This window comes from Octodon degus, unplaced genomic scaffold (assembly GCF_000260255.1).
Source record: "Octodon degus isolate 3935 unplaced genomic scaffold, OctDeg1.0 scaffold00036, whole genome shotgun sequence".
NCBI classification, from domain to species: domain Eukaryota; kingdom Metazoa; phylum Chordata; class Mammalia; order Rodentia; family Octodontidae; genus Octodon; species Octodon degus.
Window position 1 is genome coordinate 13,222,258 of NW_004524612.1, and position 16,105 is coordinate 13,238,362.

The window sequence follows — 16,105 nt, forward strand, 5'->3', positions numbered from 1 at the left end:
AAGCTCCCCCTCCTCCTTGTCACCATGCCTGAGTAAAGGCCCCCTCTATGCTCATCAGCTCCTCCTCCACCACCCAGCCTTGATTCACTCCACGTTCTTGGGAGGCTGAGGTTATGGCAAAACATGCATGATACAACATTTACCGTTTTAACCATTTATGGCTGGGTGGCACTGGGGCTCAGTGGAGCACATGCTTGGCATTGCAGTGGGCTGCATCCTCATTATCTGTTTTTAAGTATGTTGTCCGGTATCCACCATGATGTCCCACAACCATTGCCACCACCCATCATCAGAATGTATTCACCGCCTCTAACTTACAGCTGTCACCATTAAACAGCAGCTCCTCTTTCCTCCTAACCCCTAGCCACTTTTCAGCTTAATAAATTCACGTATTCTAAACACTTCTAAGTAGAGTCACACAGTGTTATTAGTCATTTTCCCATTGCTAGGACAAAGTATCTGACACCAGGGACTTAAAGGAGGCTTAGTTTAGTTCCTGGTTTCAGAGGGTCTGGTCCATAGCTGGCTGCCTCCATAGCAGAAATGGAATGGAAGAAGGGCGTGGCATGGGAAAGCTGTTTGCCCCTTGGTGGCCAGGAGGGAGAGCGGGAAGGGCCAGATTGTGCTGCGCCCCTCACAGGTGCACCCCTCTACTCACCCCTCTTCCTAACAGCACATTTCGCTAGAAAGTCATCAGTGGATTAACCTCCTGAAGGACAGAGTGCCTCTCATGACCCAATCTCCTTTCAGAAGTCTCATGTCTGAATACATGGACTTGGAGAGCATGTTTGAAATCTAAACTGTAGCACAGTATTGGTCCGTTAGTGTTGGGCCTCTTTCCTGTGACATAATGTCTTCCAGTAGTCTCGCCCAGGCTGTTACAGCTTCAGAAATCCATCTTGTCATCCTTCTTAAGGTTTGTTTGATATTGTCAGCGTCGTACATTCTCACCCCCTGCCACACACACCATGCTGACTGAGAACACGAAGACATAAAGGCCATAGAGTTTCCTTAAATTTAGCCCATGCTTTGAAATTTTTATTTTTATCACAATAGCATCAATTAGATTAAAGTGGTGGCCCATGCATGTAGAAGCTGTGCCACGTATTCACCCTGCAGGTTGTGCTCGGAGTAAGTTGCGTCACAGCACCTGCCCTGCCCCACTCCTGACCAGGACCCACCAGATGGCATCTCCCTGCCCACACCCTGCATTGTTCTGCAGAAGTTCCCATGTGTGCATACGTCGCCTGCCAGGCTCCCTGATAGTGGCCAGGATAAGGTGTGACCCTGCCGCCTGTAGGGCTTCACGGCACATCCAGCTGTTCTCATGTCCTGCCCTCTGCAGCTCTGCAGGAAACAGGAGGGACACATTCTGTTTTGACATTCATCAAGTGCCATCAGCACACTCTCCATGCATGCCACAAGCTCTGGACCCAGGACCTTCAACACCAAGCCAGCCTATGTCAGAGGGAATCAGGCATTCCCAAAGCCATCAGAACCAATCCTTTCAATATGTAAAGGTGTTGGCAGCCATGCTACATACAAGCTAGGGTCTGGAATCCATGCAAACTCCAAAGGTGGAGCTGTCTTGGCTGTCAAGAGAGCCCTCTCCCTTCCCCCCATCTGCTGTCCTCCCCAGCCCTGAGGAGCCTGAACTCCATAGATCTGCTGGCTGTGGAAAGTGAGGGAGGGGGAGCAGGACAGTGAGTTGCCATGGTGACGGCAGCCAATCAGACAGCCCCAACTGCTAGGGGAGGGAAGCTCTGGTTCTAACCAGACTAGAAAGAAGGGTGAGGTCTAGACAGGGGGTGGGGCTTAGAGGAACATGACGTGTACCTGACAGCAGAGAATGAAGAAGAGAGGGATGAGGAGGGATGGATGAGAATAATCTAGCTATTGTTTGTGTGCCAGGTTGTGGTGGGCAATACTAGCACACACACACACACACACACACACACACACACACAAAATCAATACATCTGTAAAGGGGCTACCCACTCCACCTACAACAGAAACAACCCCAGATAGTAAAGGTCACCCATCAACAACCTCCTGTTAAGAGATGACGTTGAAATTTGGACTTGGGGTATAGGAGAGGGAAAACAATACCAGAAAGAGATGGAGTGAGGCAAGCTGGGTAGAGCCACCACGCAAAAGGCTTCCTGGGAAAGCGAGTCCCAAGGACTTCCCTGAGGTGGCAGAAAGCAACTTAAAGTAGTGATGAAGCCATGAAAGAAACAGCTACAGGAAAATATGCACCAAGTCCACAGGACAAAGGGTGAGGAAAGACCAAACCCAACCAAAAAAATCAGCCAGGTCAAAGTTGGGAGATTTAGAGGGGTGGGATTCCCACTAAGAAACAGAGCAAAAGGAGCAGGGGAGACTGTGAGCTCCACACTTTAGGGTTCAAAGCTCCCTGGAGCCCAGCAGAGAGAGGCAGGCAGCTGGAGGCCATCCCCGCCTCCCCTACCTCGTCAGCCCAGGGCTGAGTGAGCGGGTGATGAGAGACCCTCGGTGCAGCAGCAGGACCTCCTCCATCTGAGGACCTGCACCGTCAACTCTGGGGTGCCATCGCACATCCCTGACTACAACAGGGCAGGGGGGCAGACTCGTTAGTCCCTAAGTGGGAATGCAAGCATCATCATATTCAGAGAGAGACTTGCCCTGAGATCACTTACACTCACAATCCCTGGGGCACAAGGTGAGGGTCCAGTGCCCACAGGGGTAGTGCCAGTGAAGGACCCTCCAGGAAGGCATCAGGGAGGCCCTCCTGGAAGTTTGACCTCTTTCCAGCCCTTGGGTTCTGAAGTCCCAGCCTCACACCCCAATCCAGAAATCTGATTCAGTGTACCAGTATCTCTTTCAGCTGCACAAATCTGATTTTTACAAATGGTATAATAAACACAAGTGGGTGTTTATTTTCTGTCTTTGTTTTAAGAGGAAAATAATCTTGGGGAGGTTTTCTTACATGGAATTTGTTAAACTGAACATTGTCAGCTGTTTGCTTCATGCACAGAAAAGCTGGTGTGCATGATGTCATTTTTTTAAATGTGGACACTTATTTCACTGGAAGAGAAGCTCTTCTGACTCATAGGTCCTTTTGATATCATTTTATCAGATTTTCTTTCAACCCATTAAGACACAAACTCAGTCAACTCAAATAGAAGCAATGTTGGAAGCACAAGCTGTTTTTTTACGCTGACAATTAGACTTACAAACTAAACTATAGTGGTGGTTAGTAATAACAATATTTAATATGCATAAAAGCAACATCTATCGAATGAGCTATGACATACAGATTACTTACAACAGCGCCTGGCACACAATAGGGCCTCAGTAAAAGCCAGCTATTATTGTGGTCTGTGCAGGGCCACCAGGACAGCTGTCCTTGAAAGAAGACCATGAGTCTCCATTCTGGCCAACGCTTGCCCTACTTCCACGCACTGACATGTACAGAGCTGGCTAGAACATTGCTCTCCCCACCTCAGCTGACTTTAAGGAAAGCAAAAGGGTCTAGCAGAGGCACTGATATGGGGCCTTTTGAAGCAATGTGACAGGTCAGTGATGCCCCGCCTAGAGCTCCCTACAGCTAGGCATGAGCTAGCCGGAAAAACAGCCATGCTGTTGCTGGGGCTGAGCCTTGAGAAAGAGCCCATGACGTCCCAGGACAGGAAGGCAGACATGAAACCTGAGGCAACCGATCAAACACACAAGACGCTTCCTCAGACTGTGTTATACAGATCCTTCAAGCTTTGAGGCTACCTGTTACCAGAATCCCACACTTTTCTTGCCTCTGGAATCCCCCTCTCTATCTCTATCGCGCCTCCTACCCAGCCCAGCCCACAGCACCCACACACTTCCCACTATCCTCACAGTTGCTCAGCCCTGAGCCACTCCCCCCTTCATGAATTGATAAAACCCTGTTCAGCCCTGGGTCTGGTCTTTAATCCGGTTAGCCCCTTTCTGATTGGACCTAGGAGCCCCTGGGCGCCCCACAACTGCAGATGTGTCTGTGTCTCGCTATTCTCACCCGGGGCTGCACTGGAAGTGGTAGATTGGAATTTACTTGCTAGAATTCCAGTAACTTTCTCTAAATGACAACTATAAACTCCTCTGGACCAAGACGATGCTGGGGCAGGCTCTCTCTAGCAATCACCACTCAATACAGAGCAGGCCACCTCTGAGTCTTAGCTTGCAGGTAAGAGAAGCCCATTTCAAATTTGCTTCAAAAACAAGAGTGTATGTTAAAACCTAACAGTAAAATATGTTAAGACACATAATCCAATTAGAAAATGGGCAAAAGGTATAAAGAAGTATTTCATTGATGACAATACGCAAACTCTAAATACACATAGCAAAAGATATTCAACATTCCAAGCCATGAAAGAAGTACAGTGTAAGACCAGACAAGTTATCACCATGCTTATTAAAACAATGAAGATTTATTTATTTACTTATTTATTTGCCAGGGATTGAACTCAGAACCTTGATGCTTGCCAGGCAAGCACTTACTCTACTGAGCTGTCTCTCCAGCCCAAATCAGTGAAGATTTAAACACAGTTCTGATATGAAAAGCTGGGCCTCTCACGCACTGCCAGCGGGAGCGTGACCTGGTACAACTACTTCGAAAAGCAGTGGTTTCCCCAAGAACTAAAGACACATTTGCCAGATGAGCAAGCAATTGCCTGCCTGGACATTATTCTGAGAGAAATAAAAATTCATTTTAAAAACACCTGTATATACAAGTTCTTAGCAACTTTGTTTCTAACAGCCCCCAAGTGGAAGCCAGCGAGATGTCCCACAGCAGGAGAATGAATAAGCAAACCCGCATGTCCAGATCACTCAAGACTACTCTCAGTAAAAAAAAGAGTAGGCTCTTGATGCAATAATGTGATTGCATCTCTAGAGAATTACGTGGGCGGTCGTGGGAGCCAGTCTGAAGAGGTCATTAACTGATTCTATCAATTACAAAATGACAGGATTATAGAGACAGAAAACAGACCGGTCATTACCCAGGGTAATCTGGTGCTGTTCCACACACCTGCCCAGGTAGCAGAATGACACAGAACTGTGCACATGTGCCATGCCAATGTCTCTTGCCTGGTTTTGATCCTGTTCTAGTGTGATGTAAACGCTAACCATGGGGGAAGCTGCATGCCTTTCTGTGAATGCAGGGCCTCTTGAGGCCATCTCTGCAAGTTCTCCCAAATCTAGGATTATTCCAAGATACAGTGGTGCCTCCGTTCATGAACACTTCATGGACAGAAGTCTTGAGCAAAATGTTGCTTCTACTCACAAGTTCCGCACTGGGCAATGAACATGAAAGCAGCCATCTTCCCCAGAATCTTGGAATGAATTAAGTTTGCGAACTTAGGTACCACTGTAAAACCTTATCTGAAAAAGCCAGCCCTGCTTCCAGAACCCAAAGCAGAGGGGCTCATCTGAGAAACAAGTCAAGAAAATAGCAGCCAATCAGAGCAGGGTCTCTTTCTCCCTGCATCCATTTCCTCCACCTCTCTTTGCAAAGAGGTCTGCCTCTCTCTGAAGGCCACCTTCTCAGCTGCTTCATAGGCAGAGCTGTCACTGCCTTCTGATAACCCATTAGCTGTCTTTTAAATCCAATTCAAATCTCCCAGAAAAAACAAGTTCAACTACCCTAGCTCGGGCCAAGAGCCCAGGCCTCATCCCACAGGTCACATAAACAGCCCTACCCGCAGCACGAGCTCTGTACCCATCCGTGCAATGGGGTGAGGCTCTCATCTTAGGCCGGGCCCCTTCCTGTCCCAGCTTCCTTGCAAATGGTCCTGTCCACAGAGGAAACCATAGAGAACAAGGGGAAAAGGGCCATACTGCAGGCTCTCCCACTTGGGAAGGAAGAAGGAAGGAGCCTCCAAGCCAGCAGCCCAGGGCATCACTGGCCTAAAATGCGGGCTTCTGGATGACACTTGACAAGGCTCATGCCACAGCAAGCTGTCTCCTACTGCACCAAGGATGAGCTGCAGGCACTGCCCACAAGAACGTCCTCTTCATCAAGGTCCTTCAGGGCCACCCTGGTAGGATTTGGCTGTGGTTGCCATGAGGGTGGGGAACATGCAGCCAGCAGAGCTCTGAGATGCTCAGGGTACTGCTCTAGAGACCCTGCTCTCCAGGCACGTGAGGTTTCTGGTGGCACAACACCTATAAAATCCTAAGTGGCAGCCCGTCAATTTAATTTAGAGAGGCTGTATTTGCAGAAAGCCGACTCAAGACAATTTGCTCAGCTCAGCAACGGAGCCAGATCACGCCTGTGAGTTCTTAGAATAAAGCCTGAGGGTCCTGTCTGTCTCTTCCATGTAACAGGCTTTGCCTCAGGGGATTGAGGACAACCACAGAACATTCGACCTCCACCTCACCAGCACTGCCGAGTGTCCCAAACCAGACCCCGACCTGCTTCATGGCAGGAGGACCCTGTCCTTGCCCAGCAAGGGAGGTCTGCGGATGGAGGGAAGCAGCTCAGAAGGATCAGGGTCCGCAGCTCCCCAGCCTGTCCCGCTGTCCTTGTTCCAATTGTCAGAGCCTCTCTGTTTCATAATTGGTTGCCAAATTTAGTTCCCGATGTAGGTTGCTGCACAGGGTAACTGATGTGCCTCAGTCAGCCTATGACTCGCTTCCAGGATGGACGCGAAGTGGGCTCCAACCCTATACCATGAGCGGAGAGGATTACAGGCGCAGGGTTGTGTAACTGACCTGATTTTTTCCTATCCACTTTCCCCAGACAGCCTCAAACTTGACATCACCCCAGTGCACCTCGTGAAGCCCCAGCAAGTTGCAGCACAAGCTGACATCCTTCATTGTGGCCTTTCTAGTCCCTAAAAGCCTCAGTCTCAGAGGAAAAATGGTCCAAGTTCCCAGGCCAACAGCGGTCCCGTCTGTAGCGGCTCGCAGCCACGTTCCCAACCCAGCATGGTGGAAGCCCATTGTCTCCTCACCCAAAGCGGGCCAGCAGGTGGTTAGCTGCAGCTCCTTCACCCTGAATACCATAGTGCGTATTATTTTGCATTCATCTGACTGTAAGTTGACAAGAAACTGCCCAAGTTGCCATAAGCAAAACCAGCAAATGTATTCAAGCTTAGAGGAATATCACAGAGAAACTAACACGCAAAGGACAGCTGGGCTGAAACCTGAAAGTGAAAGGCAGCAGAATCTGCAAGACCTCGCCCCGCTCTCCCTTCTCCTCTGCTACTCTACTCTCCCCTCTCCTCCCCTCCCTTCTCTTCTGTCTCCTTCCTTCTCCTCAACCCCTTCCACCCTTCCTTCTGTGCCTGTATCTGTCTGAAAGGTTATTTCCTCAATTTCCATAATAGGCTCCCTCCTTCCCAGAAGCATTGACTCTCCTACATGTCCTGAGGTGACAGAAGGGCAGACCAGCTCTCTCTCTCTCTCTCTCTCTCTCTCTCTCTCTCTCTCTCTCTCACACACACACACACACACACACAATTCCAGACTTTCCAGGCAAGAGAATCGGTCTAGCTCAGTTCAGCGCAGGCACAAGTGCAGAGCCCAGGATTCCGGCCAGACATAGGCTGCAGAGTGTGGATCTGCCTGGGTGGCAATGGAGAGGCGAGGCCACTTACGCAGGTGTGCTCCATCAGGGTTGACAGCTCCAAAATGCCCTCCAAACTTTTTATGTGTGTGGAAGGTGAGTGGATGTCGGGGTGCTATACTGGTCTGTGGACTCATGCAGTGAGAAGCTGAGCTGCTGATAGCAGGCAGGACCTGGTTGGAGGCAGTCGCTACAGGGCTCAACTGCAAGGCAGCGTTCTTGCTCCCAGCTCCTCCTTACTCTCTTTTCCTCCACTGAGCCCCTCTGCCACCCTATTTGGGCCTTGGAGCCAGCTGACCGTGGACTGAAACCCTGAGACAAAATACACTCTTCCTTCTTCAAGATTTCTTGCCTGTTTCATTCCAGGGAAGAAAGTGACTAAGACAGTGACTAAAGATAAACCAGGAATACTGTGCTTATTGCCAGAATGTCTTTGAACTAAGGTGACTGCCTGCCAACATTGGGATGCTTAGATTGAGCTGGACCAAACAGAGACAAGCTGGGGATGTGAAGGGTATTGTCTTGCCTGTGTTCTGACCTATCACTAGAGCTCCTTCCTAGCCAGTGTGAAGTCCTATGGGCTGAGCACTCCAAGAGACAGCAGAGCACACAGCACACAAGTGATTCTTATAACTCAGAGTTGGGGACTTGGAGCTGAGGTGGCCCCCTCAGCAGCCCAATTCTGTCTGTTGCACTTCTCTGTGCACAGAATGTGCGAGAACCAGGGATCCAGAATCATCTCTGGGGTCACCCTGCTGTGTACCCTTCCTGTCCTTCTCAGAGTCACAGAGAACAGTGGGGTGGGGCTGCCTGCACCTGTCCCCTGAAGAGTATGCTGAAGGATTGTAAGAATGTGGAAGATCATGTAGGTGGGTGACAAAGAAGGATGGGAGAGAAAGAAATAACTGTAAGTCTGGGTGAATGAGGAGCCAGAGTTGTTTTCACCCACCATCCAATGTGGCTTAGGATCTATGCCTTCGTGCTCAATGGGGAGGAAAAACCAGTTGAGATCCATGAACACCAAATTTGACCACAGTAATCTTGAGGACACATTAGCCCATGAAAAAATCAATTTATATCCAAAAACTCAAGGAAATTAGAAATGAGCATAAGCAGAATGCCAATGGTGTTCTCTTATCTGAGCAAAATAAGTAGGGCATTAAAGGAAAAATAGAAACAGATAAATCAGAGGAGGCATAGTAGATTTTTGAGCTAATTGGAACACGTGACAAAGGTCATACCTCTGTGTGTGTACTTCCTAGAAACAATGAATTTCTGTTTTCTTGTTAGAAAGAGAAAAAAATTCATGTTCTACATTGATTTTCTAAGGGAAAATGGTGTTTTCTTATCGAGACAGAATGCTTTTGATAAGAATGGAATTCTCATACTTGATTCCACATCTATGGGGCTGCAGGAGAAAGAAATCCCATAGGGAGGGACAGAAAGGCCACTGGAAACTGCGTGGGCCCAGGCTGGAGCTGAGCGTCAACCAAGGAGGGACACAAGCAGACATCTAGGGTGGAGGAAATGTCCCGTCTTGATTCTGGTAGAGATCAAACTGACTTCTGCATTATCAAAGCTTTCCAAACCTAAGTGAATATATTTGATTTTTTATTAAATTACATGTCAACAAACTGATGTGGAAACAGCAAACGTGGTGTGGTGATGACCTGTATCTGGACCCGCATCTGCCCCCCTGTGGTAAGGGAAGCTGCTGGCCCACAGCTGGAGCCCAGGGGAGCACTGTCATCCCAGGACCAAAAAGGAGCATCTCCTGACTCCCCACAGAAGAAAGCAGGGAGGCAGGATCAAGAGAGAGGCTCCGCACGGTGGTTTCGTGGGCCCCAGGGTAAGGAGTGGGGAAATGTTAGTCAAAGGGTGTCACTTCTGAGATGAGTAAGCTCGGAGGTTCTAAGGCACAACGTAGTGATTGTTGCTCATCATACTTGAAGTGCTAACAGATCTCAAGTGTTGTCGCTAAATAAATAACCATAACAATGGAAAGTGATGGTTATGCTGATTAACTGGATTGTGGTGGCTGACCAATGCACCATTCCTATAGATCACTTTAGCACACTGTACACTTTAAATATACACATGGTTTATGTGTCACCTGTGTCCTGAGAAGGTGAGAGATGCTGAGTTGGCAGGTGACCATTGACTGGTTGCTAGGTGACAGGAGAGGAGGACATCTAGGCCTAGAAACCAGCCTGTGCAAGGCCAGAGGGTTGACAGAGAGAACTTTAATGGTAATTATGATCACTACTGTTCCTAGACGAAAACTCTAGCAAATCCCACAACCTTGTTTACACTCAAACAGCAAAATGTCTGAACAGCCTCAAAACAGTAATAAGCGTGTCCAGCTGAGTTTCCAGATATTTCTCCCACTCTGGCCTGGGTGCATTTGGTGCTGGGGCAGCTCCTTCCATGCCCTCAGCCTTGGCTTCTGTCTCTCTGCCTTCTCCAGCAGGGTGCGGGTGGAGGGAGCAGGGAGGAGAGGAAGGCAAGGAAAGGTCCCCTAGACACTGCTGCCATGGTGGTGAGCTTGGTGTTCTTTGGGCCTTGATCAAAGGTGTCTAGAGCTCACCTTCTCCCTTGACACCCTTTGGAAACTTCTTCAAAGAGTCCCTCCTCTGCCACCCACCTATTCCCTGGTGTCTCCCTCTTGCAATTTTCTTGCTGTAGGGGTGAGAGCATCTATAAAGTCTCTCACTCCTTGGGGTGGCCCTTCTGGACAGAATCCAAGATAACTCCAAACACATTTCTCTCCCAGGCCACTTGTGAATCTCAGGGGATTCTCACTCAGACTTTGCTTCAACAAAGTTTGCAGGTGCAATGCAGTCCATCCCTTGTGTGCCTGGCTACCTCGCCAGGCCCTGGAATTAGAATGCCCAGTGAGCTCCCTGTTGTCTGGGGTCCACCAGGTAACATGACTTCCTGGCTTCAGAGGTCACAGAGGAAGGGTTCCAGGAAGGGTTCCAGGAAGTGCGTGAGTTGGGGAGTCAGAGACAAGTCCTTCATTTTCTGTAGGTGCACATGGTAGAGGTACAAGGGAGCTGGGCTTGGGAATGTGGGTGGGAAGATGGGATCCACAGCACATCAATGTTCCCCCAAAAAATCTTCCTCTCTTTTTTGGTTTCCCAACTTCTTACCTTTGGAAGGAGAGCAGTCAGCTGAAAAGCGCCAGATAGGATTCCAGGCCCCTTAAGTCTCAGGCTCCTGGAATCCACACCTCACTTTAAAACAGGGAAGTGGTTGGTCCCATGTTGGGGGGATCTCAGCCAAAAATGACATCAATAATAGCTGCTATATAGTGACTCCTACCTGCATCAGGTATCCCCTAAATTCCTGACAGATTGTCATATTTAATTTTGAGGATAAATCTGTCTAATGGAAATCACTATTATCACTAATCAGATGAGGACACTGGATCTCAAGGATGCTAATTAACTGAGCAAAGGTCACATTGCCACATGGTAGAGGTGGACAATGAATCCATGTTCTGGTTCCCACTGTACCTCGCTACTCCTCTTGCATTAAGCACAATGTTGATGCTACACTTTCCCAGCGTATTTTATTTATCTGTCTCTTTCAATAGGCAGTAAGGTCCTCTGGAGCAGGAAGCAAGCCTTGGGAAACTCATGTCCTCTGCATGTACCTGAATGCTTCACAGAGGCTCAAAAATATGAGCTATAAAGATCATGGGAAAAAATATAGAAATGAGGAATAAACTAGCCTTGACACTCCCAACCTGGACCCAAGAATACAGTTATAGAACTTGATACCAAGATGTCCTGGGGATAATCTGAGATGGGGAAGGGAGATCTAAGCCCCCACCCGAGAGATGAGGGAGTTGAGCTGGGTCATCTCTAAGGCTCCTGCTGCAGCTCTCCAGGAGCCAAGGGACAGGAAAGTAGAAGCAGGTGGCTGCCTTTTCACATCTGCTCTTGGACTGGGCAGTATGCAGGAAACACAAGGACGAGTGTTGGGAATAACCTGGCAGGCTCTGAGCCCAGCATGTAGAAAACACTGAGGGAAGAGTGAAGCAAAGATCTTGAGGGTTGACATAAAAGAAGGGCTCGTTCCAAAGCAACAGAAGCGAACTGCTACGTTATGGCAATGTTTCATGCTCTGGCCATGGACCTCCCCAGATGGGCTATTGCCCCAGTCCTTTGTAATTCCAGGGAGGAAATGAAGAGGAGCCCACAGTCCTCTAAAGGACGAAACTCATGCAAAAGTCTCTGTTTCTGAAAGGTATTGTGAGAACTGACTTCAGAGGGCATCGAAATCAGGAAAAGAGCGCATCAAATATCTTCCCTGTTGTGGACCTACTTAGGGTTGTTGCATCTTGTCATCCATGAGAATTGGTTCAGGACCCCCTAGTTGCCAACATCCACAGTGTTCACGGGTTTTATATAAAATGGTGTGCTGCACACATATGACTTCTGCCCACCCGCCTGTATATGTTAAGTCACTTTTAGATTACTTGTAATTCTCAATCAATGCCTACATAACTCTTCATTTGCAATGATTCACTGCAATATTCAGCTCATGGCAAATTCAACTGCTAGTTTGGGGAGATTTTGGAAATTTAAAAAAAAATTTTTTTAATCCATGATCATTTCAATCAGTATATATGGAATATGCAATATGGATACAGAGGCTAAGTGCACTTTGTCGTTGTGAGCTGATTACTTCACATCATTTGTACAATGTCTCCACAGAGACACTTGTGTCCGGTCCACCATCTTGGACCAGCAGGACCTGCTGCTACTGTGACACTTCACCATCCCTCCCTGAGCCGATCTGGAGGTAGAGTGAGCCAGGCACTCATCTCCACACACTGGCTGGACTTCCTTAGCCCAGGGCAGGTTCTCTCTGCCTCAGCCCAGGCTCCCTACGGATGAGCACAGAGTGTTGTGCCTTGGGCAGAAGGAACACAGGTCACAGCAGCATGACATCACTCTGGTAGGCTGAGGCCCTGAGGGCTCCAACAATGTTCTCATCCCCCAAGGGATGCTCTTGGGCAGGTACTCTAGGGACCCTAAGCCTCTGAAGGTCTTTGGTAATAAGCACCATGGCTGTGGAAGTCAGGTCCTTATGACACCTTCCTCATACAGAGAATAACATCACGGGATTGGAGTGGACAATGAGAAAGATGGAGAACCTGCACCTGACCATGCCTGACCCATGCTCTAACACCTTCATTGGCTCTCCAGCACTACAAAAAAAAAGTCCACATCTCTCAGCACAGACTAAGATTCTCTGTAGAAACCACTCTTCCTTTTCCCCCTACTCCTCCTGCACACATATGGAGGCCTGTGCTAGTCAGGGGCTCCAGAGAAACAGAACCAGTACCATATAGATAGGGATGGGTACAGGTGTACACCAGATATAAATATAGATAGAAAGATGTAGATGTAGATTGATTAGGAGAAGGGATCACAGGACTATGGAGGCCAACAAGTGCCACAATATGCCATTTGCCACTACAAAACCATGGAATCTAGTGATGTAATTTAGTCTGAATCCAAATGACTGAAAGCCAAGAAAGCTGATACTATAACTCCTACTCTGACTCAAAGGCCTGAGAACCAGGGGAGTTACTGGTATAAGTCCTGAGCCTGAGATCCAGGAGCTCTGGTGCACATGGATAGGAAAAGATGGGTATCCCAGCTCAAGAAGAGAGAGGAAGCCTGGTGTGGCAGCGCACACCCGTGTTCCCAACACTTGGAGATTGAGGCAGGAAGATATGAATTCAAGGCCAGCCTGGTATACATAGCAAGACCCTGTCATGAAGGAGAGAAGGAGCAGGTGAGGGAGGAGGAGAAAATAAAGGAAAGTGGGTAGAAAGAGGGAAGAGGCAGGGGAGGGCTAAAAGGATGATACATTAACTCTTTCCACCATTTTGTTCAATCTGGTGAGGATCAATCTCCTTAGTCTATCAGGCCAAGTAGAAACACCCATCATAGACATGCCCAGAAATAATGTTACCAGCTATCCTGGCAATCCTTAGTGCAGTGAGAAAGGACATTAACCATCACACTCACCCTATATCTTGAGCTACTTCCTGGCCAGAGTGAAATACTATGGGCTCCTAGAGGTGCTACCCCACCTCCTGCCACCCACCTGGCACACACTGATCATTGCTCACGTCCAGGGTGTCCTCTTCTACCTCTCACTGTCTGGCCAGTTCCAACCGTATCTTTAGTTCCCAAGCACACTGTCATCTCCTTTCAGAGATCTTCCTGCACTCAGTGAATGGTCATCTCACTCCTGCTCCCCAGCCCACACGAAGGTGGCAATGACCAACAGTCGATGTGAGAGGTGACTGTGAACACAGTGCTTTCAAGGTGCAACCACAGAAAGAGCAGAAGTGTTTATTTATTTATTTATTTATTTATTTTCTCATTTTCTGTATTTGGTACAGGGTCTCACTACACAGCTCAGACTCACAGTGATCCTCCTGTTTTCAGCCTCCCCAGAACCGGGCTTACAGGCATGTGTCACCATGCCCAGACTCAGTCGTGGGCTCCACACGGCCCCCCGCCAGGGGGAAGCACAGTGTGCAGAACCATGAATTGAACCCTGGTCTCTGCGCTTGCCAAAGCAGGCGCCTGGTCTGCTGAGCTATCTTGTCGACCCTGAGAGCAAAAGTCTTAAGTTACAGGAAGCACAATGCTGAAGTGCTGGCATTGAAGAATGAAGATGGAAAAGAGATTCTGAATAAAAGTGAGGATGTTTTATGGCCCTCATTTTATACCATTGTGTAATTGTCACTTACTTGGACCATTTTTTACTAAAATGTTAAAGCTCTGGCTCCCTTTTAATCTTTTCACTACCAGTTTCTGCTCTCACCATGGGAAATAGTATGTACAGTAAATAAAAATGTTTCTTTCCTTCCTTCCTTTTATTCTGGGATTAGAGCAAAGAACCATATTACCATCCATTCTTATTTTTCCACGTGTTCTGAATTCAGCCCTTGGGCAAATTATATGTGTTATGGTTTGTGTCTAGTGTCCCCCCAGTGTCTAGTGTCCCCCTCATTCAGTCAGTGGGGCAGCTTCTAGAGTTTGTTATTAATTTATGATCCAATGCTGGGATTCTGGGTGTGATTGCTACACCCGCTCTGAGGCAGATAGCCTGAATACAATGAAAGGAAAGGAGAGAGGCTTGCTAGCTGCCGTGGCCGCTGCTCCTCCATTTGCTCTTTGCTGCGTTCCACTGCCATGATCTGCTGCCCTCTGCCATGCGCCATCTGCCTTGGAGCCAGCCAAGCATGGACTGAAATCTCCACTAACTGTGAGCTAAATAAACCTTTCCTTCCTTAATTTGGGCTGTTGGGTGTTTTGTCACAGCAATGAGAGAAAAGTAACTGAAACAATACATATTACAAATATTTTCTCCCACTCTGTGGCTTACATCATTACTGTCTTCCTGGCTTCTTAGGAGAAACGGAACTTCTTGGTTGTTATTTGGTCAATTTTATCAATCTTGCCATCACCATTAGTTTTTGTATGTGTTTTGGTTATGTCCCTAAACAAAGGCCACGAAAACATTTGGTTTATCTTCTAGTAACATTATTATTTCCCTTTCAAACTTGAATCTGCATCTACCTGATACAATTTTTGTTAACTATATAGAATGTTGACAGCTTATGTTATATCTCCACATCAATAAGTGGGCAAAATGGCACCACAGCAATGTTGAGTATTACCATCCACGAACATGCTATTTCTCTTTTTTATTTAGGTCTTTAATATTTTCAAAATATTTTTGCAATTTCATGTGTAGGATTTTGCAAATATTTTGTTTTATTTATTCCTTAATATTTAACTTTTGCTGTTTGAAGAGCAATCTTATTGAAATTTGTAATCTAGTTTCTTGTTGCTAATAACAGATTATATGTGTATTGTTTTAGCATACCTTCATAAAGAACTGCATCGTCCTCAAGTAATGCCAGTTTTATTTTTAATCCTTAAATCATTTACTTTATTTTTGTCTTTTCTTATTATATTATTTTTGTCCTTTTGCCTTATTCTAGGGCTTCTGAGAAGATTGTGAATAGAATTATTCTTGACATCCTTGCTTTGTTCCTAAATTCAAAAAAACGTTCAGTGTTTCACCATTATGTGCATAGTTTCCTTGAAGTCTTCTCTGCATTGTCTACCAAATTAAGGAAAGTTCTGTTCCTAGCTTTAAATGTCTGTTCAATTTTATCAGATAATTTTTCTGCATATGAAGAAGTGATTTTATTTTTTGTTCTTGTTAATGTGGACAAATAATTTATTGAAATTATTTCTAGTATTTATTTAGAATTTTAAAGCTAATGACAGAAAGATGCTGAAATAAACTCAACCTGTTTGTGAGGTTTCTATCTTAGGATCTCCAGTTATGAATGAAATAGATCCATAATTATTTTGTGACATAATGCTTCTCACAAGTGTTAATCTAAAGGCTAATTTCATAAAAGCTAGCAATTGTTAGTTTATGTTTGGAATAAACTAAAGGCAACAACCACTA